A 24,810-nucleotide genomic window follows, 5' to 3' on the forward strand; every position below is an offset into this window, starting at 1 on the left:
ACTGAGACTTCCCTGGCCATCCTCTTGCTCCCCCCACATGACCAGCCCCTTGCTTGTCTATCAGCCAGACAGAGCATGAGAATTCCAGGATGATTCTTGGCCCTGACCCAAGTGCCTGTGAATGAACCTGTAAAGGCGAGTGCCAGGAGTCCTTGTAATTCTACCCCCGTGCCTTCCCACAGCACTCAGTGTGGACGTCAGACGGTGCCCCCTCCCCGGGTGGGGCTGGAGTGGGAGGGGCCAGGAGGGTTTGTAAAGGCCTTCTCTGTCTAGAGCCAGGCATGGTGGCGCATGCCTGCTGGAGCATCCCAGTACTCATTGACTGAGGCAGGAGGATAGAGAGAGGACCAGGTCAATGTGGGCTACATAGAGAATTGCAGGCCAGCCAGGGATATGGAGTGAGACCCTATTTCAAAAGCCAGCACAAAAAATTTATTAACAGAGGCTGCTGGAGAGATGGCTCAGAGGTAAAGAACACTGGCTACTCTTCCAGAGGTCCTCAGTTCAATTCCCAGCAACTACATGGTGGCTCACAACCATCTGTAATAAGATCTGGTGCCCTCTTCTGTACTATAGGTAGGATACATGCAGGAAGAACCCTGTATACATAAAAATAAATTTTTTTTTAAATTAACAGAAGTAAGTAAATTCTATTCTGGACCTGGTGTGAACAGATGTGTAATTTGCAAAAATTAATTAAACAACACATTCATGACCTCTGCACTTTCTACTTTTATGAACCCAGTATCATTAAAGAGGTAGTAGGGTAAGCGGAAGCCATAAGTGCAGACTCGCTGGGTCCAGGGTAAGACCTGTCTGCTCTCAACAGGCTGCCTGGGCTTCTTCCCTGCTTTCACAGTTTGGCCTTTGCCCAGGGCCTGGCTTTCTTGGTGCTGGAGGGATGACTGGGGGTCCTGAAGGGAGAGGGAGATAGAGGCACAGGTGGCTCTTTCATTAGAAAAGACCTGGCTGCAGACTGGAGCAAGGAAATGGCCCTCGGGGGCCACCAGCCCCCCGGGCACGATGCCAGGAGGCCTCCATCTGCCCTCCTAAGCAACTCCGGGCCTCAGTTTGCCTTACTCAGCACGGAGACAGCCTTGAGCAGGCTAGGCTGGTGATATAAACCATGGCCTAGCCTGGGAGCAACATTCTCTGAAGGATTCTCGCTCTGGCTCTGCTCACAGTCCTGACTGAAGACTTATGTGCTTTGGGGGCTGTAGTAATAGGGAGCGGCGGCGGGGCTGTGTCCCCAACACCCCAGCCGCCTGCTCGGCTAGCTTTTGCCCCGAAAAAATTACACACAAACTGTATTCATTTAAACACTGCTTTGGCCCATTTCTATCTAGCCTCTTCTAGGCTAATTCTCACATATTAATTTAGCCCATTTCTAATCATCTGTGTAGCGCCCCTAGGTGCGCTTACCGGGAAGATTCTAGCCTATGTCCATCCTGGGTCGGAGCTTCATTGCTTGCATCTGCCTGGAAACTGGGAGCATGGTGTCTCTCTGAAGGCGTCTGCTCCCGAGAGGAGAGCTGTCGAGTCTGACCTCACTTCCTCTTCCTCCCAGCGTTTTGTTCTGTCTACTCCTCCCACCTATCTTCTTTTTTTTTTTTTTTTTAAATATTTATTTATTTATTATGTATACATTATTCTGTCTGTGTGTATGCCTGCAGGCCAGAAGAGGGCGCCAGACCCCTTTACAGATGGTTGTGAGCCACCATGTGGTTGCTGGGAATTGAACTCAGGACCTTTGGAAGAGCAGGCAATGCTCTTAACCACTGAGCCATCTCTCCAGCCCCTCCCACCTATCTTCTAACCAATGAAATGGGCCAAGGCAGTTCCTTTATTAGCCAATGACCTTCCTCCATCAGGGGGCAGTCGCTTGTCCTCTCTCCCATAGAGCAGTGATGGTAGGTCTGAGCTGGACCTCTGAGCTGAGATGCTTGTCCATCCTCTCAGAGGTTCACTCTACTGTGGTTGACAGCCTTGGCCCGGGACAGCTGTGGTGATGGTCCCTCCCTTGCAAATTTGTTTCCTTTTCACAGGGTACCTGCAGCTGACTCCTAGCTCAGGGAGGGAGCGTGAGGTCGTAAGTTCCATTCCCAGCACCACGATCCACCAGTCTGTACCTACCTCCTCAGGCCTGTAGCCTTGGTGTGCTGGGCTTCTGGTTCTTTTCTTTCTGGGAGTGGTAAAAGATACAGGAGCCCCAGGGGCAAGAGGGTTCCATGCCCTCCCACTTCTAGTGGGTGGGGAGGCTGGGAGCCCAGGCGCAGGTGGAGAGCAGCAGGTGGCTCTGGTTGCTTCTCTGCCAAGTTCATCTCAGGGTAAGTTATTAACTCCTGGCTTGGGCAGGGCAGCAGGGCCCTGAGTGTCCTTAGCATCTGACAGGGGCAGGACTGTACTAATTGAAGGCTTAATTAATTTTCCCAGCAGAGGCTGCAGCGGATGCCCTTCCTTTGCCATCTGGCCATTTGTCTGTTCCTGGTGGGGTCCCCTCTGTCTGTCCTAGGGTCCCTGGTGGCCCTGACTCCTGCCTCCTCTGTACTCTGCAGCCCAGCTCCTTGAGAATGTGAGGAAACCAGTGCGGAAAAGAGGGGCCCTGGCCTCAGTCTGTAATCTGTAAATGGAGACCAACGTCACTATCTGCCTCTTCTAGCACTCGGTCTCCCAGAAGACCACAGGGGGCAGAGGTGTGTCCCAGAGGCCTCCAGTCCATCCATGTCCATGGCCTCTCCCACCTCGTGCTGCTTCTTCCCAGGAAGAAACGCTAGAGTCTTGGGATCCCGAGTTCAGACTCATCTCTGCCACCCTGGACACATCTCCCAGCCTGTCTGAGCCTGCCCCAGGGAGAGGTCAGGACAACTCAGGGCCTGACCCACACAGAGCTTTGCCAAAGGGCAATGGTGAGAGCTGGGACAGGTGAGGCCTGGGGACATGGAGCTAGAGACCAGGAACCTTAAGATCCCTGTGTCATCAGGGCTAGAGGCGAAGCTCCAGCCTGGGGTGGACTCTGTGTTCTTGGGCTTCTGGGGCCACCATGTTGAAGGTCAGACTTGGAGCCATGGCAGTGGGGAGGCCTTAGTCTCCTGTCCTGTCATCAGGAGCCATCACTCTCCCTCACAAACCCCTCTGAATAATGCCTGCTGCCGCTGTCCCAGGGCTCCAGCCACAGAGAAGAATCGTCTCAGTGCTGCACAAACAAAGGCCAGAACCGAGACAAGTTATGAAGACCCAGCCTGCCTCCTTCTTAGGTTTAAAGGCCATCTTTGTGTTTGTTTTGAGACAGAGTTCCTTTGTGTAGCCCTGGCTGTCCTGCCACTCCCCCAGTAGACCAGGCTAACCTCAAACTCACAGAAATCTGCCTGCTTCCCGAACACTGCTGGGATTAAAGGCTTGCACCACCACTGCCAAGTTTAGAGGCCATTTTACAGTAAGGACAAACTAGGTTCATTCCCGTCTGTGATTAAACCTGTTTCTCAAGGACTGGGCTATGCCCTGTCTGTGACCCTTAACTACAAATGGTTCTGCACTGTGTGTTCCAGGAATGGCAGCCATTCTTTGTTCTGAAAAGTTGTTTATAAACATCTTGCACCCCTAACCTTTGTTTCAAAGGGTTATGACCACCTACGACTACCTACTGCTATGCCCATCTTGCAACCATGTCTGTTTCGGGAGGGACTAACTTGTTTTCTTATGTGCTGTCCCTGTGCCCCTGCCTACTTTGCGCACTGAATCTCCCATTTGGAAGCCCGTACTCCCGGACTATAAGTTTTGTCTTTCTCATATCCAATGCTGGCCTCTCACACCCTGCTTTAGGGGGAGGCAACCCACGTACATGAGCTTTGTAAAAAGCTTGCTTTAATTAATTGCTTGTTTTAATTAATTTGGTTCTAACGATTTGGTGGGTGATCTTCCTCCTCACATCTTTGGGACTAATAGTAACCCATCGAGGTGGTTTCTTTTTGCAAAGGGGCTGCACCATGACCCAAACTGGGCAAGTAAGGAGCACACGACAAAGATGCCTCTTCTACTCCTAATGCAAGGGAGCTGCTCGTCCCTCACAGGTGGGCTCCGCCTCCCAGTCTACTCTCCATTACCTGTTTTGGGAAGCATAGGAAGGAAATGAAGGGGAGAGTTCTGCCACTCTGTGCTGTGAGGATCCATGAATGCAACAAGGCCTTGGTTGAAGAAAAAAAAAATATAATTTATTTTATATGTGCGTTGGTGTGAAGGTGTCAGGTCCCCTGGGACTGGAGTTACAGTTGTAACTGCCATATGGGTGCTGGGAATTGAACCTGGGTCCTCTGGAAGAGCCATCTCTCCAGCCCCAGGAACAAACATTTTAATGGGTTGTGGGAGATTAAAAGATTCACATTAACTTTCTCGGGGAGACTTATGGAATTCCCACCCTTAGAAAAGTACATTTCTCCTTTGGCATCAGGTGGCTGCCCGGGCTGTTGCTTTGTGGCTGGTGTCCCCTTCAGTGACAGCCACAAAGCAGTGACAGACCACCTGGCGGGGGATGAGCCAAGTGCAGGTAGCCAGGTTCCTGGCATCTATCTGGCTCATGATGGTCTCTGTATGTTTTTCCTTTGATGGGTCCGCTGTATCCAACGGCCAGTAGAACATGGCCAGGAGCCTGGGAAGGTGTCGGGAGGCTCTGAGGGAAGCCATCACTGTGCCTAAGGAAGACCTATGCAGAGTGCCACGAGCCAGAACCGTGGGGCTGTCTCCTTAGGCCTGACTGACCAGGTAGGGGCACTTGGGGTCTAGTTCCTGGCTTGCCATGAATCCTGTCTGCCTCATTCTCTCCTTCTCATGGAACCCTTCCCCTGCCACCCAGAAGCTGAGCATAACCTTATCGGTGTCCACTTGCAACAGCGCCCAACTCAAGCCGTGGTCTGGTTCCTGGGCTCAACCACACATGACCAGCCCTGGCCCACCACTAATCAAGGCCATCCCCATTCTGTTTCCTGACATTCCGGGCCCAGGACTACATTTTCCCACTGATGAGCCCCTGTCCCTCAGCTGACCTCCAGTCAGATGAAGCCACAGGCGGCCTAGCGCTTTTTCAGCTGTAGAAGAGCTAGGCTGCAGCCTGTCTCAGTCAGAAGCCCAAAGCTCACAGGCGTGCCGGGTCCGCGACAGCGCTCTGAACGTCCAGTGTCCTTGGCTCACCTCCCCTTCGCGATTCTGAGCTAGTCTGGGTAGCTCTGGGCTAGGCCAGTGCACGCCTCGCCCATTGGGCGCGCATGCACACTGCACCTGCTGACTGAGGCAGCTGAAATCTCTCACGTGTCGCTTTGATTTATGGCTCTAGTTAATTCTCGAGGAGGCCCGTGAGATGCCCTGAGCGCTGGAGCCTCGATGGGATAAATCATTTAACAGGTGGTTAAATATTCTCTAAGGTACTGATGAGGGCCAGGCAGGAGGAGCGGGGAGACGGGTGCTGACGCTTCAGGGCCTGGGGCGATTGGCCATGTTCTGTGTCTAGAGGTGGCACCTGGGGCTCTGTCTATTTTAGTCCCCTTGTATGGGGCACTAAATGGGGGCCAGGCTAGCCCCTGCCAGCTGTGGGCTCCGAAGGATCTCAACTGTTCTATATGCCAAGAAAGAATGCAGAAGTCTCCAGGTGGGAAGACTGGGGGTACTAGGGGTGGGTGGGTGACGCTGGCCGGCATCTGACTTTGATAGCACACAAAACACAGGGCCAGGCATGCAGCAGAGCCAGGCGGCTGTCTCGGCTGTCAAATATGTCCGAGGATGTGCCTCAGTTGGTAGGATCCTTGACTAGAATGAATAAAACCTGGTGTTTCCACTCCAGCATAGAAACTCACCGTGGTACTGGAAGTAAAAGCAGGAAGTTCAGAAATTCAGGGTCATCCTCAGCTATTTAGTGTGTTCCAGGCCAACCTGGGCTACATGAGACCGTGTCTCAAGCGAAGAGACTGTGGAATCGGCCAAGGCTTCAGGCCCTGTGTGGAGGGCCTCCCCAGCACATCCGTGCCCTAGCTAACATCTCACCTGCATTCAGGCTCCAAGGGCAGCAGGACCAGGACTGTGACTGTACTGTGTGAAGCCAAGGGCAGGCTCAGGGGGGCCAAAGTGCTGCCCTGTGCAGTCCAGCTGGCTCAAGACCGAATGGAATCCAGTCAGGGGACTGGAAGGACAACTCAGCCTGAGGGATGAGCCTCTCAAGGAAGCAGGCAGGGAGAGCCCTGGAGGCCATCAAGCTGACCGTCCAGTTTATACTGAGTGGGTAGAAGAGCCTCAGGGATGTGTTAAGTAAGACCCAAAGGACCAGCCGAGGTGTCCACCTGTCCCCAGCAAGCATCCTTCCCACAGGACAAACTTCCAATAAGTCAAGCTTGCCTGGGAAAGAAAGTGGTGGTGGGAAGAAGCCCCCAGGCCACACCAAAGCTCACACACTCACTTCCTTTCTCTGGTCCAGTTGTTTCTGGGGGCTCAATGATCTGAGGTTTCAGGGAGGAGCTGGGAAGCCTGGGCTAAGGACCCGAGAGATTTCTGTTCCAGGGCACTTGGCCTGGTTGGGTGGAACTGTGGGCCTCTTCCAGTGACCTGACCCAGAGTTGACCAGGTTAGTGGCAGGGAGCCCTCAGGGGCCCAGAACCTAAGAGACAGATGGTGTGTTAGCTTCCTGCTGTTGTGGCAAAATACTCCAGGAAAATGACAGTGGAGGAGGAGAAGGAGAGGTTAATTTTGGCTGTGGTGTTTTAGTCCATAGTCATACTGGTCCCATTACTACAGGCCTGTGGCAAAGCAGATCATTATGGTGGGAGCATAGCCTGGGGGCTGGGGAGGGGGGAGAGAAGCAGCACCAGGCAGCCGCAGTGGAAACTGGAGGGAAGGGGAGGAGGCTGGGAGTGGGGAGCAGCCACCACGGCTATCACGTAGTATATGCCTATAACCCCAGCTTTCAAGAGGCAGATGCAGGAGGATGGCTGTAAGTTTAAGGACAGTTTGGGCTACATGGTGAGACTCCTTTGCCCCCTATCCACACTGAAAGAGGAAGGGATTAGGAACAAAATATACCCTTTACCTTTTAAGGACGCATCCCCAATGACCCAACTCTTCCAAGTGGGCCCCAGACAAGGTTTCTACTTCCTCCCAATGGCACATGAAATCATTGCGAAAGATGGCTCCACAGACAGGGCAGAGCCCTCACGCGCTCATCATCCTGAAGGTGCCACCTCTGAACTGTGTGCAACTGGGGACTGGGCTTTCACCGTGAGCTTTGTTGTGCTTCAGACCCAAGCACAGCAGAGGGAATGCTCCATACAAGCAGTCCCGCACGGCCGTGAGAAGCCCAGAGCCTAAGGTGGGGTTCAGTTGAGCAGGTTGGACCCAATATCAAGAGCACATCTGAGGCTGTGGTAAAAACTCACCCCAGGAAGATCTAATGGCCTTGGGAGGGGAGCGCAAAGCCAGAGGGATTGTGTGACCCTTGTTGATCAGAACCAGATCCCCTAACCCTAACCAAACATGCCCTCGGGTTGGTATCTTTTGCAGCCTTTCTCAGCTGTCCCCAGCACCAGGAAACCATGGGTGCCTCAGGACCCTCCTCTAATCTGTCCTGACTCATGCCCTTGGCATGGAGTCAGAGGTCCCCACACACGTTAAGTTACTGGCTGGCTTCTGGGTCCCAGACAGGCCCTGCCCAAGTAGAGCACTGGGCCTTTGAGGCAGCCTCCTACTCTGGGCGGTTCCTCCGCGGGTGACCCACAGTCAGCTGCCTCTCGCCTTATGAGAGGGCTGGGCTGCTCAGTGGAGCAGGCCTGTGTGTGCAGAGCCTGAAGCTGAGACCGGTCATTAAGATTACACTTTCTTTTGTTTGTAGTCTCCTTTAGAGGAAGGAAAGAGAAGGAGGGAGGAAGGGAGGAAAGAAAAGGAAAAAGGAAGAGCTTCCAGAAGGGAAGTGGAGAGGGGGGCAAGGGAAAGAAAAAGAAGGGAAGGGAAGGGAAGAGAAGGGGAGGGAGGGAAGGAGGGAAAGAGTGGGGAGGAAGGGCTGGAAGGGAGGGAGAGGAAGGAAATGAAGGGAAAGGGAGAGGAAGAGAATGAAAGGGAGGGAGGAGGAGGGAGGGAAAGAGGAAGGGTTCCTGTTGGTTATGGGGTGGTGGTATACAGGTGGGGCATAACTGCCCTGTGTGGTCCCAAGGCTTTCTGCTGCTCAGAGCTGCTGTCACAAGCCTGGGAGACCCCTATCTGACGCGCCGGATTCATGTAACTGATTTCCTTCAGGTTATGCAAAGGCTAGTTTCACCCCAACTAAAACAATGTATTTCTAGAACAGAGCTTCCCCCTCCATCTCCCCAGCCTCAAGAGCATCTTAAGGACATGCAAAACTCAAGCCATAAAAGACTCATGTGTCCTCTTTAAAGAGAAAGGACTTTTTCTTTATTTTGAGGCAGGGTCTCACTATGTAGCCCTGGCTGGCCTGGAACTCTCTCTATAGCCCAGGCTGCTCTCAAATTCAGGGAGGCCACCTGCCTCTGTGAATTTGGGATTAAAGTTGTGCACCACCTGGCAAAAATGGTCTTGAAAGAGAAGTTCCTTTTCTCCTCCTAGCAGCCGCTACCTCACTCAGTGCTCTGGTTTTGATGCTGCTGGTGTCTCCTCGCGCCGTCTTCTGTTTGTCCAGCACTGGGTTCCTCCTCAAGATTCCTCTCTGCTGTTTGCCACAGTCTCAGCAGCTAACAGATGTTCCTTCTTCAGTCTGTGGGGTCGTGTCCCAAATTCAGCCATTAAGATGATCACGCTAGACCCAATGGCCCTTGGTACAGTGACAGCAGCCCAGGGGGAATCCCGTGCCATCATTACATGCCATCTCTACACCTGACAAACAGGACAATGTGTCCTCACTCCACTGAAATTTCTGTATCCAAATTAAACCTCGGTTCCATTCTGTTTAAGTTTTGATCAGTAAAGTAAATCATTAAAATGTAATCTCTTCTGGCATTACGGTTGGTCAAACAAGTGCTCAGCTTAGATGAAGATGGTATGTGTTTTTGCATATGTGGTTTTGATACCCCAGTGATGACGCCCTCTCTTCCAGATTCCCATCTGATGGGTGCTGGTATTAAAGGTGTTCACCATCATGCCTAGCAAACAAGTGCTTTGCAAATCTGTGTGTTTGTTCCCGTGAGCACTGTGTATTCAGGTGTGTGTGGGTTCTCCCCAGGCTCTTAGATTTTCTTCTTTTGTTTTGTTTTGTTGAGACAAGGTCTCTCTATGTAGTCCTGGCTGTCCTGGAACTTGCTATGAAGACTAGGCTTACCTTGAACTCACAGAGATCCTCCTGCCTCATCTGCTCAAGTGCTGGGATTAAAGACGTATGTTACAATGCTCGGTCCCTTTCACAGTGGGTCTCAATGGTGAATCTGGGGTCACCAATTCCATGAGACTGGCCAATGAGTCCCAGAGAACTTTCCGAGAGCTTTTGTTTGTATGAGGACTTGAACTCAGCTCCTCACAGCTGCAGAATGAGTGCTTCCTCTGGGCCTTCTCCCCAACCAACAGGCATTCCAAGTCAAATCAGCTACTAACTCTGCTCAAAGTCTGCTGTTCACACAGTCCTTTCCGCCTCCATGCTGGAAGCCTACAGCTTACACAGGCTCTCACCAGAAACTCTTTCTACTAAGTCGAGGATGTGTCCCAACTCCCTTATGTAACCTTAGCGGCCCTCTGATTGGAATCCCACCTAACGCACCTGGGCAGCTACTCTCAGAACTTGGACCAGGTTACTGTTCCTCTCTTCCCGGCCCTACAGACGGACAGATGCTGGCAGGGCACTGTCTGTGGCTCTCTAGCTAACAGACTTGCAGGGGTCCGGCTTAGAAGCCTCAAAGGGGTACGGTGACCACACACTTTCCCTGCCGCCTGCTGGAAAATCGGAGAGTCTTCCTCAGAACCATAAGGGCCCCAACCTCCAACCCCTGGATTCCATTCCTCTGGCCTGAGCTCTCCCCTCAGAGCCTTCCCTATGCCATTGTCTGACCATGGTGCCACTAGCTCCTCTAATGGACTTCCCAGCCTCCAGCCACCCATCTCAGGGCCCCTTGAACCTTTCTAATAATCTCATTGCTGAGGGTGGAAGGTTTCTTACAATTTTTTTGAGATGTAACTGCAGAGCTACTAAAATGTCATATATCTCTGATGCTAAGACACTTAAGCATGCGACGCGAGAAGCTTACACCTGGACTCACAAGCAGGATTCTTCGCTGAGAGCCTTTCTCTTCTTAATAAACTCCATTACCGGCTCATCCTGAATTGCTTTTCTGAGCTCAAGGATCCAGTGTTACCTGAGTGAGGTCCCTAAAGAGGAAAGGACTACCTCAGGACACAGGTGACAGCTCGGAGGTGTGATGTTCTGTTGTCTTTGTCCCTGAGGGGTCCCAGCCAGCCCTTCCCTCAATATCCCAGGGTGTCAGCCAATAAATAAATAAATAAATAAATAGCACATATGCTTTAGGGGAGGGGTTTAATAAGAGGCTCTCCAGGGAGAAGCCAGCCCTGCGGTTTGTGTCTGTCAGTCCTGGTGTGTAAAACAGTCCCTCCATGTTGAATCTGTGCCAGCTTCCGTCTGAACCTGGGAAGAGGTGCCCACAGTTGGCTCCCGAGTACTAGTGGTCCATTCTGTGCAGGTTTTCTCTTTCCCCTTTACAGCTAGAATCATCTGGCTCCCCTACCACCTCTAGGACTCTCTAGGTACCTCCTTCCGTGCAGCCTAGTGTCCTTATGTCCTTCACTATTTTGGAGCTCAGGGGGTCTTGTGAGCCCTGGCAGCCAGTCAACAACCTTAGAGAACCTCTTCACCCGTCCTCCCGGAGCTGAGGCTTTGAGAACCCAAGGTGGCAAAAGCCAAGCCTTCTAGTAGCTTTCCTCTCTGCCTCCACCTCCTGGATCCCGGCCACCAGGGGTTTAGTGCTGTGAATGGGGAGCCTGGTGCAGGAAGCTGGACAGAGGTGCTTCCAGGGGGAGGAGCAGCCCCCCATTATTGCAAGGATTAAATGGCAGGGTGCTCCGAGGAGCTCTCTGCTGGAGCCTACTTTCATCCAGCCTATACTGTTGCCCTGTCCACTCCTGTCCCTCTCCACCTCTCCTCACACAAGCAATCCAAAATTCCTCCAGCTCATTCCACAGCCCTGCTTGAGTCCTTGGGGTTTCTCTTGTCTCACAGCCACAGGCTGCCTGTCAGTTAAGCCTGTAAGCCCTGCCATCTCTACCTTCCAGATGGAGTGGGGTCAGGCCACACCCCAACCCCTCGCTCCTGCTGGCCCCTATGGTGCTGGTCCACACCTCCTGAAGGGCTATGGTGCTAACTGGCCCCTCTGCCCCTCACTGTAGAGAAGGGATGCTGAGGACCTCCGTTGGTGCCTCTCAGGCCGAGGCTGTGTCAGGACCACCTTGCACTGGCTTGCATGGTATTCTGGAGAGACTGAAATACATTTCTCAACTTTTAAAATCAAGAGATTATTCTCATGAATTTAGGCTTCTGGTTTTGCTTGAAAAACAAGAAAAACAGTGGGGCTCACATGTGTGGGCGGTAGTCCAAAGGGTCCCAGTGGGGGTGCTCGAGATGGCCATAATCAGCTCTGCTCCCTGCAGCCTCATAGCCTGGCTTTCTCTGCTCTTCACCCACAAGCCTCTATGGCAGCCCCCAGTCACCCTCACAATGGGCTTCTTTTCAGTCTGGGTTCCTAATCCTTTGGCACGAAGTCCCCGCTTCCCCGAGGGCACAAGCTCTCCTCTTCTGCAATCTCTGATGTCTTCTTATCTCTGACATTAGTTGCCCCTCTGTTCATTCACACTGATGGGAAGTGCACCCCCTTCTCGGTGCCTACATGTCCTTTTCCTTCTAAGTTCCTACTCACCCCCAACCCAATCTTTTAAAACTCTGTCTATGGTGGCTATCTAGAGAGGGGTTGTGTGGGGGGTACTGGCTGGAAACCGTTCAGGAGGGAAATTTTGGGGGGCAATGGAAGTGTTCTGTATCTTGATGGGGTGATGATTAGTCGCCAGGAGCTACAGTTTTTAGACATCCAGCTGACAGCTTCAGTTGGGTGTGTTTATTATGTTTTAAAGTTATAGTTCTTCAGGTAAACTTCCAATAGAGTTCAGTCCAGTTCTGTCAGCTTCAGGAAGCTGCCCCAGGTTCCTCCTGGGGCAGGGGGGTCCAGAGCCTTGTCTCTCACCCGCTAGAAATCCAACCCTCTTTCTCACTGCCTGTCCAGTCTATGGGGCTCCTCAACCCCCTTACCTTCAGGAGTCTAGGCAGAAGGCATCCTGCATTCAAGTGCAAGAACTTCCCTCGTTCAAATCTCACTTCTGCCACTTCCTAGCTGTGACGTCAGGCATGTGACTTCCCTTTGAGCCAATGAGAAATGCCAGTGACAGGTGTGAAGCTTAAGGTCTTAACAAGACCGTGCTGCGCTGCCCCACAAAGCACCACTGCAAGGCTCTGGAGGCAGACCTGCGCAAGGGCTTCCCTAGCCTTAATGGAGTCAGTCTTGCTGTGTGTCAGTTCTCCTCACTATGGGTGAAGGAAGTGAGACGCAGTGTGGCTCAGCGCTTGCCTAGGGCTGAGCTGTGGGGCAGACAGCCTCAGTCACTCCCCCGCACCCAACACACAGTGCCTGCTATTGGAATTATGTCATTACTTCTCCTCCCTCTCCTCGCGCCCTCCGCAGTATTTCTGGAACAGAGGCCAGGTAGACAACCCGTCACTCTCTTTAGAAATCGGAGATCGCGCAGCTCAGGCCTTAGCCCATAGCCACTCTCTGGTAGGGCCAGGCACTTACCTCTGGCTCAGCCATTTTAAGTCATCTGATTATATCACTATCAGTGCCGAGAGGGGGTGTGGCCGCTCCATGGATTATGTCCTTACTTGTGACTTTCCCCTCAGCCGCACACTCACCGCATACTACGTATATCACTAGACAGGGACCTCACCCTTAGTCAGCGGGAGATCTGCCCTTGGGCATCAAACAGTGTTTTAACAGCACCCAGGCAGAGAGACCTTGTGAAGGCGGCTCTTGGAGTCTTGTGCTATGCTGCCCAACAGCCAGGGCAATGTCCTCTTCAGCATGTAGCAGGATGCTGCAAGGAAGACAGGGACCTGACTCCCCTGAATGACTTAGACCCTCATCTCTACAGAGACTTCCAATATGCTGCCCAGTGGTTATCTCACCGTGGGCTCTACGTGAGAATTTTGGACACACTCCTAGTAGTATTGGATTGGAATCCAGCTGTGGCCCCCGGTTGTGCCTTCATTGATTAAGGCTTGTTGCCCCATACACTGAGATGGCCTCACACATCTCAATTTGGGCTTCCATCGTGCACAGGTTAACTCAACGCTGCCATATCACCAGGGGTTGAAGCAGGGGCAGCTGAGTCACGAAATAGGTATGGTGTAAGATTGAGGACATGAGGAGCTAGCACCTGGAGACTTCCTGACGTGCTGTAAAGGCGCAAATCTGCAGATATGGAAAGCTGAGGGCTTATTTCGATACTCTGAGTCAGACAAGGAGTCCTGTTGTGAGAATTCATTCAGCCAATTAACATTTGGGGTGCCAGCCCTTAGAGTGTGGTCTGAGGAGCTACATGGTCTAATAAGCAGAGAAAGAAGACGCGTGCTCTCTTGTGTGGCAGAGAGATCTGACCGCAGTTTCCAGCGCACTCAGGGCGAAGGGCAGCGGAGGCTCTCTGCCTTGTTATTTGTGAGTGTCCCCTAATAAATACTTGATATCCCTTTCTCTGGGGCTCTCATGGACTTACACTCGCTCACAGAGTCCCTCTCAACACTCTCAGGTAGAAGAAAGAGAAGACCTCTCTCTCGCCAACAGCTTCCATGGGAGGAGGAGGGGTGGATCCAGGTGAAACTGGGCTCAAGGGTCAGTGCTACTGATGAAGCTCTTGAGACTGCAACCAATTCTTTTCCACCCAAGGCTGGGATTATTCAAACTCATTTAAATACACTTTGCTCTTAATGTCAGTAAATTTAGAAGGAAAAAAAGAAAAAGAAAAAGAAGTCAGGCCCTTGCCAACCAGTAAATGCCAAGCCCTGGTGGCAGGAGCCAGGCAGATTAAGCATGCAGATGGCTCGGCTTAATCCGCAAACATTTAGTGACACCCGTGAGGTGCCAGCCAGCATGTTGGCAGTACGGGGCAGAAAGAGGGAAGGTTGAAGACACTCCAGACACTCCGCAGCCTGGGGATGAAAGAGTGTCTGAGAGGGCTGGGCCCCGCGGGGGGGGGGGGGGGTGACTGGGAAGAGAGACCCGGTAAGCTCCACCCTCCACCCTGCACCCCAACCACCAGGGATTTTGTTTCCCTCCCTTCTAATCTATGATTTGAATATCAAGCCTGGTACCAAGTTTATTGTTCTCTTTCTTGGTAACCCATACCTAAGGAGTTGGTGAGCACGTCCTCCTCTAAACCCCCCACCCCCACCCAAAAGCTTTATCAGAAGCCTCCGTGGTCAGGCAGAGGCCTTTGACCCAAATTCCACCAAGGTGGGAACCCACAGGATGAGAAACCCTTTGGGGTGAGGCCCCTGACTCTTCAGGTCGCCTGTGGCTGGGAGAATGAGGCAGGGCTATGGTGGCCCTGTTCCAAGGAGTCCCTTTTGTGTAGCCAAAGTTTCCAAGGTTGCTAGGGACTGAGGTGTCTTCACACACCCCTTTCTCCACGTAGACTTCCGGGAACTAGTGTGAAGTGGGAGCTCCGTGTCTAGGTTCAGTGGCCCTGGTGCTGGACAGGGGCAGAAATAAAGCCGCTAGGGCATGAAATAAACTCAAAGCCACTCTAGACAAAAATACCCCATTGGAAGACCTCCCTCCAGTGGTCCCTGACCAAAGACTTACTGTCCCCCATAGCACGACTCGCCCCTCCGCTCTCTCCTTGGACCTCACGCTTCTCCACTCAGGGCGCCATCCGCATGGGGGTGTCCCTTCAGGGTTGTCACTGTCAAGAACTGTGATTGTCCCATTGATCACCTTCTCTCTGCCCTTCTACTCTCCCGTTTCTTACAGTGCTTGTCACATGACCATCTTACACAGGGCCACCCTGCCAGCCAGTCCAAAGAGGGGTACGCATAGGGGCTGAGGGATCCATTGCCCTGCTTCTCATTGTGGGACTCCCATCCTGCCTCTTCTCCACTGTATTTCTCTTTCTGTTCTGGGTGGGCTGGGCAGCCAACTACATTTCCCACAACCGGCTGAGTCCAGGTTGATTGGTCTCCTGCTTATCAGATCACAAGACACTTTGGTTTGGAGCCAAGTCCTGCAATGGTCAATTGTTCCAGGGCAGCTTTCTAGTCTTGCCACTTCTGGGACAGGAGATGCCGGAAGCTCAACCAGTCTGTTTTGTCTCTTTTGTTTTTTAATCTTCCAGTGCGGTGTCAACTGCCTGTGGCCCTATGAGTCCCATTCTTGCCCAAAGAGGTGCCATGGACTTCTACAATAGCAGTTGAGAAGTATGATCCTTGCCTCACGGTGGGGGAGAGGCAAGGGGGGGGGTCCTCCTGCTGTGCAGACCTGGGCAGATATGCCCTCCCTTCCTTGGTCAGGCTGCAGAAACTTCCTGGGAACCCAAGTCAAACCTAGAAACCCAGGACTCCCAGAGGGCATTGCACCATGGAAACTATCTGTGTGAGGTCAGGGCATCCAACAGGCAGCCCCCACAGTGGGGCCCCATGCAGTTTGTGGGGGGCAGCTATAGAACTGTCAAGAGAGTCAAAACACTCTTATTTGATTCCTGATGCCTTGCTGTAGATCAAGTACCAAGAGATCTCCTGCTATGAGTCTAAAAGCTTCCCTGGCTGTTGGTTCCAGAAGCACTCTGTGTCTGCCATGGTAGGAAACCACCCTCTGTATCACAGCTAAGTTGTTGTTGCTGGCTCCCACCCACACCGCTGTGCTGAAGAGCAGCCCCTCTCCACATGCTCCCTCCGACATGCGACTTGGCTCCAGTTTCAGGTCTTGTATAGATACGTCTTCATTAGTGACCTTAAGCCACACCCAGGGCACCTCTGAAAAAACTTACAAACTTTGAAAGTTTTCTAAGAGATTCAAGCCAGCAAGCAAGTTCTTTCCTGTGGGGAAAAGACTTGGGAGTTCGAGGTCATGGTGAGCAAGACTGGACCTGCAGTTCTTCTGACCTGCAGCATCACTGGCCTAACCCCTGAGGCTCCCTCAGGAAGATTGCACATCTCCAGGTATCAGAGACATTCCTGCCCTAAACTGTCTGTGAAGCCTTGCAGCCTAGCCCTGTGCACTTTTCTCCTGCCCCATGGTGCAGAGCAAGACAGAGCTCTACTGGGCAGGGTCAGAGCAGGAGAGATGCCAACCCCGCATAGACAACTGTCAGATGCTAACCCTGCACAGACAATAGACAACTGTCTTGTTCCCACTCCCTTCCTTGGGAAAAAATGGGAGACATGGTGATTTATGTCTCAAAATAGGCCAATCTTTGACTCCTGGCCCTGGGGCAAGAAGGATAAGGCTTCAGAACCAGGGACCCCATGGTGGCAAGGTCCCCAGAGTCATGGAGGACTGTGCAAAAGGCTCTCTTTTCATGCTTCCTGGTGCATCGGATGCCTTGCAGGTCACACTGTAGCTGCAAAGCTGGTCTGGAAAGCTCTGGGGACCATGTGCTTTCCCGGCTTTCTCCTGCAGCCCTGCCGCTCCTTGAGAATTTATAGGCAGTTAATGGTTGCCAGGAAGAGGAGAGACATCTTCTTCAGAGCATTAGCTCCAGTAAGATGCTCCTAAAATAGCCCAATACAATCCTAATTAAGAGAAGATGTACTTGCCCAAGGACACACCCTAACTCCACAGATAACGGGTCACATGCCGACTCCAGAGTCAGTCACTGCACGCTGTGGTGAGTACACCAACCAGGTCCCATGTTCTATTCCAGTAGGGTAGGTATCTGCCTAAATCCCCCAGGAACTTCCAAAAGGGAGCAGGGGATCTTGGGAAAAGAGGAAAACAGGCAAGGGAAAGATGAAGAATTAGTGCTGGTCACAAGTGCTCTGGGGCTCCTCCCCTGGCTTTTCCTCCTCTGAGTTGGGAGGACCCAGATTCTCAAGGAAAAAAGCACCTCCCTCTCTTCTGCAATGGCTGCCTGCTCTGACTGGAGGCCAAGCACTGCCAGCTGCCAAAGGCCTTGATCCCAAGTGTATTTGACAGGGCCCTTGATGATGGGGAGAGCATGCTCCAAGTGCTAGAGGATAAGAAAGCTTGAGGTGGGACAGAAGTTTTGAGGGGCATGTCTCTGCCTTTGGTGAGCTCCTCTGGACCACCATCGAGCTGTCACCCCGAAGTCTCATCCCCTAAGAAGGGCACCTTTATTCACGCAAGCCCCTTCTATGCTGCAAAGGGCACATAGCTCAGGCATCTGTCATGAATCAAATGCCAGGTCTTCCTGCCTACAGAGACTCCCCAGGACAGAAACCCTGGTCCAACTTCAGGTGCATAAAATGGGGTACATGCATTGATCTACTAGCTAACTTCCCCTGCAGGATTGTGCAAGGCAAAGGACAACACTGGCTACACAGCACAAGCCCAAGGCTGTTGTCTAAGGATGTCGTCTCGGTGACATCTGACCTGGTCTCCTTGCCCCAGCATTTGGGAACACGCCTGGAACCACAACTCAATGGGAGTAATAGCTGTGATGGCGAATCTTCATTGTCTGCTACTGCAGTTGGGCCACCATGGAGACACACCTCTGGGGGTGCTTTTGAGAGTGTTTCCAGAAAGGTTTGACTGAGGGAGGGAGGAAGGCGCACCCTGAGTGTGCTGGCTCCACCTGCGGTCCCAGGCTGTATAAAAAGGAGGAAGAGAGCTGAACACTGGCGTCCATCTCTCTCTGCTTCCTGACTGTGAGCCCAGCGTGACCAGCTGCCCCACGCTGCTGCCGTGCCCTCCCCACCAGGAAGGATTATATCCTTTGGGACTGTAAGCTAAAATGAACCCTTCTCATGCTGTTTCTTGTTGGGTTTTTGTAGAGAGTTGCATTGTGTAGTGCCATGAGGGTGGCGCTGGTTTCTGCCCATCACCCCCTCTTGAGAATGTGCTCTAAGTTACGTACTATTCCCATATATGGCTAAGACTGATAGGTGGTCTAAGTTACATACCATTCCATATATGGTCTAAACTGAGAAATGGCTTGCTTTTGTGTACCTAGAACTATCTGCATTTCCCACGTAGCTTGCTGGGGCTGGCTGACCAGGGGCTACTTTAGCTGTGGGTTGGCTTTCCCGGGGATTCGAAGATTGTTCAAGGTTCCTGAATAAACTGCTAAAAGAAGAGTCCGGTGTTGCTTCTTCCTTGCTGGCCGAGGCGGTCGCAACAAGTTTTGTTACAAAAACAAGAAATGTAACTAAGAAGTTGTAGGCCACACATTCCCTCAGTCCCTGTACTCAGAGGCATGAGAAAGCAAGGACCCAGACAAAGGCCAGAGGTGTCCCAGGGTGTCCGACCTGCACAGCCTAATATACATGCCATATGTTTGGATGTGATCTACTTCATAGACGTCTATTTCTATTGTGCTGGTCGCAGCCCATGAAATTGATTTCACTACCCACCACGGGTCTTCATCTTGCTATGTGGAGAGGAGCCCATTGGTGCCATCCCTTGGGCCAAGGATAATGTCAGGGTGTGATGGGGGAGATGATGGGGAAGCTCAGCCAATCACATCTGGCTAGGGTGTGGCCGCCTGGAGCCAGGTAGATGAACCTGGAAATCCAGCTGCGCTCGCTCTCTGCACGGTGTTCGCCTGACGTGTTTGAACATCGGAACTTTTACTCTGGTCATGTGAGTTTCCCCGTTTTCAATCATTAAATTATATCTGTTGTTTTGAGCTGGTCTGGTTATTTTAGCGTATCTATCGAATATGCCTTCAAGGGTGACCATGAGAACCCCTTGTTTTATATACTTAGGACAAGCCAGGCTGAAGATAGCAGGCCGCCTGTGACCTGCCCACTGGGAGGAAACAGCTACTCTTGAACATTTGGCAGCAAACAGGTGGGGCTAGGTTGTCTCAAGAAGAGAGTTCTCCCAAAGCACCAGGGAGGCCTCTTCGCTCCCACTTCCTGTAATCCAGTTCCTGGGTCTCTACGCAGCAGCCAAGCTGACCTTCTGTCTAAAGGCTCCCTTCCTTTCCTGTTCACTGCCTGCCTGAACTCCTTTCCAGCTCCAACCCCTGGGTGGGTGCCAGTCCTTGGTGGCCCTGTCAGACCTGGGAGCCCACAGATGCTCAAGTCTAAGGGCCTCTAGCAGAGAGAGGCCTCTTGGTGAATTGCCTAAAGGCTGCCGTTTGGCCCTGGGTCATTAGTAACAGGTGTGGACCCTGGGACCCGTTCCCTCTGGCTCTTTGGATGCTTTCTAGAGCACAGCCCATCCTACGTGTGTCATTTTCATTATGTGAGATCAGCATTTAGTTTCAGCAATGGAAATGTCAACTGTAATTATTTTCAAGGAGTCTTGATGGCTCTGGGAATAAATCAATATAAATAATGTTTTCATAAACCCTGAATCATCTTTCTAATAGCATTATATCTATAATTTTAATATTCAAAACAATTTTTCTTCACATCTTAGCAATTAATTGTTGCCAAGTGTTCATTTTTTGGGTTTGTTTTATTTCTCTGAGCTGTGAGCTCAGAGCCTGGGGCTAAGGATGTGACACATTAGCATCAGGGCTATGTTTGTGATCCCCAAATAACACCGAGCTTTACTGCCCAACAGGTCAGGCTTGATATACTGTCTCTTCCCCAGAAGACTGTCCCTATGCTCCCGGCCGTTTTTGTGGTCACCCACATGCCACTTCTGGATATTTCACACCCCGACACACATCTAGCCTCTTCCACCCACACACTCCATGCTCTCTGTTCCCAGCTACAACTACTTCAGCACTAGCCTGGCAACTGAGTGACTCTGGGTGACCCGTCTGCTGTCTGCCTTTCACTTTCAAAATACTGACTGTGACCAAAAGCAGGTGTCAGGAGTGGGACACCAAGCCCTGGCAGATGCAACTTGCAGAGAACGATAGCCATAGATTTGAGCAGAAACAAAATTGGTGAAATAATCCCAGTAGCAGAGGCAACTGCCCTTCAGGGATGCCCTGGTATCCCCAAACACAAGAGCTCTTAGACCTTACTCCTCTGGCCAGGAAACCTGCAAAGGCGTATGAGAAATTGAGTGTCTGTGCTTTGGTATCTCTGCTCAATACAGAAAGAGTAGGTACCCAGTGTGAGATCTTCCCGATGGCTGAGGATCATGGGAAGAGCCAAAAGGCCCCCGTGGCCACAGTCTCTGTGTCTGGCTGCTGGGAGGTGGGGGTGACCTTCAGGAAAGAACTGTCCAGATGCTCAAACCCTGCTATCTAATTTCTGTCCAAACAGGGAGATAATGGGACCTGCAGGAGGCACCGTGGCAGTTCTGTTCCTCAGTGTGAGTACATCTCAGTGTAAGTCCATTCCTGGACTCTAGGTTTAAAAACGGGCCTCTTGAGAAGATTGCAGTTTACGACACAGGGTCAGGAGCCACAGGGCTGACTTTTATCTTGGCTTCTGCTGACCCAACCTGAGACCCTGAGCCCATAGCAAGCTTCAGCTCACTCACAGGAAGGTCTCAGAAACCACTCCCATTAAGGCTTTAGGGAAACATCTTTGCTTTTACAAGTGAAGCTTCAGTTGGGGTTCTCTGGAAGACCCCAGGGCAGGCTTCTCCCTGTACTCTGCTGTGTCCTGGGAAACTAACAGTTCCCACGATGGGGTAGATGTGAATGGATGGATGGATGGATGAATGAATGATTAAAGAGCCTGACCCCCTAGTCCAAAATGCTGGATCTGACGATCTCAGTAAGGATTGGGAGCCAATGAATCATGTATGGAAAGTCTGACTAGGTTATTCCTTCTTCGTGAGACTTGTTGGGGGAGGAGCGAGCATTGAGGAAGGAAGTGGATGGTGAGGTAACTTCCCAGGTCCCTCTCTGGGAAGGGTCTCTGAAGATGTTCCAAGAGTCAGGACTGGATACAAAACAATGAAAGAGCAAAAGATGGCAGGCCTACCAGACCCTGTGTCTTTATTCAAAGAGATCTAGCAAAGGCATGCAAGTGTTGTCCCCTTACACGAAAAGAGGAAGGTGGGGACTTTGGATGCTCTTTCTTCCAATTTCATTCCTTCTAACAAGAAGACAAACGCTGCCATGGTTGGTCTGTCATGTGGTCACTGTACCAAGAGCTATATCTATTACCATTGTCCCTCAGCCTGGTCTCCAGAGATGAGCTCTGTACCCTACAGGTCATGTCTGCCATGTCCAAGCAAATATGTATGCTACTCTAGACAATGTCTGCAGCCCCCTAGCTCTCCCCGAGAAGTTTCCTCTCAACAGCTGTACCAACCAACCCCATGTCCTTTACTCCTGGCCCCCCGCACTAGTAAAGAGGGGCTCTGAAGCCCCCGGACCTCTCCATCCAAGCTTCTGCAGACACAGACGTCTCCAACAGGAAGAGAAGTGCGGCTGGATTGCAGGGTCCAGAGGAAGAGGAGGAAATCGAGGAGGCCACACAAAGAAATGGAGCACGGAGGGAGAGTAGTCAGTGGACTGGGGGTGGAGTCAGGCAGGCCGCAAGGATGGGTTTCTTCTATGCTGACTGGAGAAAGAGGCCAAGATGGGATGGGAGTGGGACAGTTGAGAGGACTGCCTGGTCTCAAGGACAGGTCTTGGTTCCCTGAACAGGGGATGCTGCCAGCACCAGAACTTCTCCTCACTGGCCCAGGCCTATCTCAGAGGGACTGTAGGGCAGTGCCTGAAATGGAGCTGGGGGATAGGGAATGGGGGACTGGCCTGGGCCCAGAGTTACTAGTTCTCCAAAGAGACGGACAGTCTTCCCCCCACCAGCACGAGCGGACTGCAGAGAGGTGTCTAGATCAGAGCCATGTGTGAGGGAGCCACCACCCCCACTTGTCAGGGTAGGCGTGGAGTGAGCACCTGCCATCTCTGGTCGCTGATACTCAACTTGGGATTCTGGTGGCTCTTGGAGCCTCCCAGAGCTGCCAAGTTTCAAGCAGGCCATAGGGTGGCCATGTTGGATTGTACTTCCCCAAGATGCAAGGGTACTGTAAGTTGATCCTGCATCTCAGGCCCTCACTGGGCCATTCTCTCTTCTGTAGAGGAAAGCTGAGACTGGATGATGGGAGAAGGGTGTTCTCAGCCTAGAGCTGGGAGCCCCCCCCCCACTGGGTCAGTCTTGCCTGCTGAGGCTCCCTTGCTTGAGGACACTTTTCGGGAACACTAGCTGTTCACCCCTCCCTATTGGTACTTCTTTGCCTCTGCAGCCACTGCCCTCACGCAAAGCCTGTAGCAGGCTTTTCTTCCCCTCCATCTCACTCGCCTGTACTAGAGACACTGGAATGGGGCCAAGCCCGTCATCAGGGGCCTGTCTACAGACCCTGCATTCTCTGGCCCAAGATCTGTGCTGATTCAGCCCCAGCACCACCAAGGGATGACCCTGAGACAGAGCTGTGCTGGCAAATCCTACCTAGAGCCACATGCCCAGGTGCTGAGAGGGTCTCTGCTCAGTTCCACTCTGGGGTTAGGGCATAAGCACCCACCCACCTGGGGTCTGAGCTTCCCTCAGGCTCTTCTCTGGCCTCCAACCCCCAAGTCCTAATTCCACCACTACTTTTCTCCCAAGAAAAGCATGTCCAAAAGGAGATATCAGTCTTGGCAATTCAACTGATTCTCAAGAGATACAACAACCATGTGTGAGATCCTGGAGATGGCTCCGCTCTCTCCTGGGAAGCAGCCTGTTCAGGGAAGCACATGTTGGTTTTTCCTCCCTTGCAACATCCCTGCTGGAGCCGCCTTTTCCACCTGAATGGAATTCATAGAACCAGCTATCCTGAGTTAGAATTCTGACTCTGAGTTAGGGTGGGGTGTGGCTCCAAGACCAGAGACTCCCTGTTCCCTTTGGCCTGCCCAGAGGCCTGATTCTCCTCTTCTGTAAAGTCAGGACACAGCTCATTCACCTCTCTCACCTCTTCCAGCTGCAGGATCCAATTCATTTTGTTGGGGTTATCAGCCCCCTGTCCTTTGTTGACAATCTATTTCTGAGGGAGGTGATGGGGAATGGGTACCCTTGGGGTAACTTGACTGAGGCTATGGCATGAATGTGTGCCTGTGAGACATGTCCCTGCTGGGACACAGGACTCAGGGACCTTCTGCTCCTTCCTTCTACTGTTGTGGAAGAAATCCCAGGTGCTCAGTGGAGAAGGCTCTAGAAGATGCTCAGATACTGTCTGCGTACACTCAGTAGGACTGGCTGCCAAGACTGGCCTGTCTTCTGAGGGAGGGATCATGCTGAGCCCTCCTCATGGCTCAACTGCTGCTTTCTGCAGAGAAGTATTTTGAGAAAGGATGGGGGCTCCACAGTCCTTGCAGAGGAGCTGGGCCTCTAGGTGGCCCTTCCTCTGATCAGGGTGTCCTGAGGATATGTGTATGAGAAGTGATGGGTAACAGCCCCAGTAGAAGTGGGGTGCTCCCTGCGTGTTGGATGGGCAGGTGCAAGGCTAGCTCCGAGGGTGTCTGTATGGCTGTTGACACTGTCTGTCCTTTCTCTACTCAGCGGACTCTGGGACAGATGTCACGGTGCACACAGTGTTTTTCCGCTCATCTAAGACTCAAAGAAAGACAGGGCTTACAGCAACAGTGGAGCCATGTTTGTGAACAGCCATTTTGGTCCTTTCCCTGAAGTCCCAAGACCTGGGCCTGCGCCCGGGGGCCTGTGTGGGGCAGAAGGAGGGCTTCCCTATGCACAGACCACCATGCTTTGTACTATGCGACTCAACTGAGAGGCCGCGGAGAAGAGACCAAAAGAAGCCTGTCCTAGGTGGGCAGGGTCAGCAGGGCAGGTCTGTGTGTGTGTGTGTGTGTGTGTGTGTGTGTGTGTGTGTGTGTGCGCGCACGCACGGCACTGTTCAGCAAAATGGCCTCTCCTTCTGCCCAGGAGGAGGAAGCAGATAGCAGGTGAGGAGAACTTCTTGCCCCACCATTCCTCCCCAGGAGCCCTGGAGCCCATGACTCTAGGCTTGGCCTGCTGCACAGCCGGCAATAGGGCTGGAGCTCAATGCATGCAGACTCTTGAAATCACAGAGTTCTGTGCTTCTTAATCACTCCACACAGGTGCAAAGCCGCCTATCTGCTCAATAAGCTTTTTCTGCCATCTTATCAGATCAACCAGCCAGCCAGCCAGCCAGTGGCCAAGGAAGGTAATATATCTCCATTTTACAGTGAGGACATGGGCTAGGAGGCCCGTATGCTAATGGGGGAGGTCAGCATGGGTCTGACTGGGGACGAAGACATGACCATTGTCCCTTCGGTTCTCCAGTTTCTGTCCTGCGTTTTCTCCTTGCACACGAACTGGAGCATGAAAGAAGTGGAAAGAGACACATCGCACAAGCAGAGACCTGCAGGACACGGGCGTGGAAGAGAGTGCAGCTGTCAAGATGGGGTAGACAGTCTGTCCCAATATTTTTGTCTTTGCTGTGTCCCATCAACTCGTTTTCTGCAGAGAATGAAGATAAATCGCTGCACTCCAGAAACCTCCGTGCTGCGTCTTCTTCCGTCTGCGAGCAGAGTGCTGGCATCACAGATGGCCCACCATCTGTCACCTCCCCTCAGCTATCACCTTGTAAGTAGATTCCGTCAGGTTTTAGGAGTAAAAGCTTAATTAACAAGTGCTCTGTACAATTATGTACTTAATTATCGTGTGCTTTTATT

The sequence above is a fragment of the Microtus pennsylvanicus genome, chromosome 7, assembly GCF_037038515.1.
Source record: "Microtus pennsylvanicus isolate mMicPen1 chromosome 7, mMicPen1.hap1, whole genome shotgun sequence".
NCBI lineage: Eukaryota > Metazoa > Chordata > Mammalia > Rodentia > Cricetidae > Microtus > Microtus pennsylvanicus.